This window comes from Lynx canadensis, chromosome X, assembly GCF_007474595.2.
Source record: "Lynx canadensis isolate LIC74 chromosome X, mLynCan4.pri.v2, whole genome shotgun sequence".
NCBI classification, from domain to species: domain Eukaryota; kingdom Metazoa; phylum Chordata; class Mammalia; order Carnivora; family Felidae; genus Lynx; species Lynx canadensis.
This window is the reverse complement of record NC_044321.2, coordinates 29,913,708-29,917,031: the sequence shown is the minus strand read 5'-3', so window position 1 is coordinate 29,917,031 and position 3,324 is coordinate 29,913,708. Positions and strand designations below refer to the sequence as shown.

Genomic DNA, 3,324 nt, shown 5'->3' with positions numbered 1-3,324 from the left:
GATTAAATACCATACATTAGACCCAGCAATCCCACTTTTGGGTGTACATCCAAAAGAAACTAAATCAGTATTTTGAAGAGATTTTTTCACTCCCATGTTCATTGCAACACAATTCACAATAGCCAACATACAGAAACAACCTAAATGTTTATCAATGGATGAATGGCTAAAGAAAATGTAGTGTGTGTGTATAAAACGGAATATTATTCAGCCATAAAAAAGAAGGAAATCCTGCCAGCTGTGACAATATGGATGAACGTGGAATAGTTAATGCTAAATGAAATAATATAGACACAGAAAGATAAATACTGTATGTACTTAACCATATGTGGAATCTAAACAAACCCAAACCAAAGTCAAACTCATAGAAACAGTAGAATGGTGATCACCACAGACTAGATAGAGGGGAAAATGGGAGATGCTAATCAAAGAAAGGGTCAAACTTTCAGTTATAAGGTGAATAAGTACTCGTGCTCACTTTGGCAGCACATATACTAAAATTGGATGAGTACAGAGAACATAAGTGTGACCCCTGTGCAAAGATGACATGCAAATTCATGAAGTGTTCCATATCTTTTCACTTTCTTACACCATACACAAAAATAAATTCAAAATGGATGAAAGACCTATATGTGAGATCATAAACCATCAAAATCCTCAAGGAGAACATAGGCAGTAACCTCCTTGACATTAGCCACAGCAACTTCTTACTAGATATGTCTCTGGAGGCAAGGGAAATAAAAGCAAAAATCAACTATTGGAACTTTATCAAGATAAAAAGCTTCTGCACAGCAAAGAAAACAATCAACAAAACTAAAAGGCAACCTTCAGAATGAGAGAAGTTATTTGCAAGTGACATATCGGATAAAGGATTAGTATCCAAAATCCATAAAGAACTTACCAAACTCAAGATCCATAAAACAAATAATCCAGTGAAGAAATGGGCAGAAGACATGGATAGACATTTTTCCATAGAAGACATACATGTGGCTAACAGACATGTGAAAAGATGCTCAACATCATTCATCATCAGGGAAATACAAATTAAAACTACAATGAGATATCACATCAGAAAGGACAGGAAATAACAAATGTCGGCAAGGATAGGGAGAAAAGGGAACCCTCTTACTGCTGGTGGGAATGCAAACTGGTGCAGCCACTCTGGAAAATAGTATGGAGGTTCCTCAAAAAGTTAAAAATAGAAATATACCCCACGGGACACATGTACCTCAATGTTTATACCAGCATCATCAACAATAGCCGAATTATGGAAAGAGCCCAATGTCCATCAATTGATGAATACACACACACACACACACACACACACACACACACTCGAATATTACTCAGCCATCAAAAAGAATGAAATCTTGCCATTTGCAACAACATGGATGGAGCTAGAATGTATTATAGAAGCAAAATAAGTCAGAGAAAGCTGAATATCATATGATTTCACTCGTGTGGAATTTAAGAAATGAAACAATTAACATAGGGGGAAAAAGAGAGAGAGAGAGAGAGAGGCAAATCATAAAACATAGTCAACTATAGAGAACAGACGGAGGGTTGCTGGAGGGGGGATGAGTTAAATAGGTGATGGGTATTAAAGAAGGCACTAATTGTGATGAGCACTGGGTGTTATATGTCAGTGATGAATCACTGAATTCTACCCTTAAAAGTAATATTACACTATATGTCATATAACTGGAATTTAAATAAAAACTTGAAATGAAACAAAAAAAGATAAGTAAGTTCTGGGACCTAATGTACAACATAGTGACTATACTTAATAAACTGTATACTAGACTTAAAATTTGCTAAGAATAGAGCCTAAGCATTCTCACTATGCACATGCAGAAATAAAGGTAACTATATAAGGTGAACAATATGTTAATTAATTTGATTAAGTGGTAATCATTTCATAATATATACATTTATCAAGTAATCACATTTTATACTTTAAACATATACAATTTATTCATATTTATGCCTAAATAAAGCTGGAAGAAAAGACTAAATAAAGGTAAACAAAAGACAGTGATCAACATAATAGAAACACATATGAAAATCTAGATAACATGAAAAAATTCTAGGGAAATATAAACCAGCAAAATGGCCTATCATGAAAAAAAATCATAAAATCGAAGAAAGAATAGTTAAATTTTTAGAACCACAAAGATATCAGGACCTACTAAATTTTTTAAGCCATTTTGAATTGTACAAAAATATAAAAACTGTTCTGATATATAGAACAGAAAATAGACAATTTTTAATTTTCTGAGCTTAGTAATATCTGGGGCCCCATGACAGAAAAGTACAAGAAAGCAAAAACATGTATTAATTACACTTATAAACACAGAAGCAAAATTCAAAGAGTGTCAGCAAATCACAATCAACACTTCACTATAATGACCTCATGACCAATAGTTTAATCACAAAATTGCAAGGGCAGCACAATTTAAGAAAATTTACCAACAAAGTTGTCACCAAAATAATCTATCTAAATGAGAAAAAACATAATCAAGTTAGTATGTATCAATACAATATCTAGAAATCATTCATGATAAAAAAAACTCTTGGCAAATAGCTTTCATAAATGTATCTACCAGATATGTATAACAAATACCTGTACAGCATAATATGCAAAGTCTAAAATAATTTACATTAAATTCAGAAATTAAATAAGTCATCTCTTATCACCACTACTAATCAAAATTGTCCTAAAGGTTCTAGCCACTGAAAAAGATAAGAGGAAAAAATAAACGGAGTATATATGCAGAAGTTGGAAGATCTGAAGTAAAATATTTTCAGCAGATATATAATCAATACAAGATAACCAGCCAACAAACAAGTAAAACTAGAGTGGAAATTTCACAGTTCCCAAATACAAGATCAACACAGAAAACACAACAATTAATAGCTACTCTGTATAGCAACAATGAGACATTAAAAAAAAAAAAAAAAAAAAAACTAATTCAGGACTATGAAATTTGGAACGCATACATTTGGATGGATTTGAATCAAGCTGGAAACTACGAACTTTAAAATTACCTGAAGTCACGTTTGGTAAACAAAACCTCCTTTCCTGTCTGCAATCTAAGGAAGCCAGCCCTTCCTCCTAAATAAATAAATAAATAAATAATAACGCGACTTCCAGGCAGGGCTTTTGCCCCGATGCAGCGAGCGTCCTTTTTGGTTCTGGTTCGTCTGAGAAACCCAGCTGGAAGCTCTAGGCAGAGGCTGTTTCACGACTGTTATTTGCACAACCGAACAGAAGCCATTTTTGACATTAGGGACTACCTCTGTGCTTTATAGGAGACCTAGCTT

At 33.5% G+C, this 3,324-nt stretch overlaps 1 non-coding gene across 1 annotated transcript; it reads left to right on the top strand.

Moving 5' to 3' along the window:
• The first annotated feature begins 470 nt into the window (after positions 1-470).
• Positions 471-577, top strand: LOC115507933. Its single transcript, XR_003966853.1, has one exon. It is a non-coding gene; the product is annotated as a U6 spliceosomal RNA (small nuclear RNA).
• Positions 578-3,324: the final 2,747 nt, after the last annotated feature.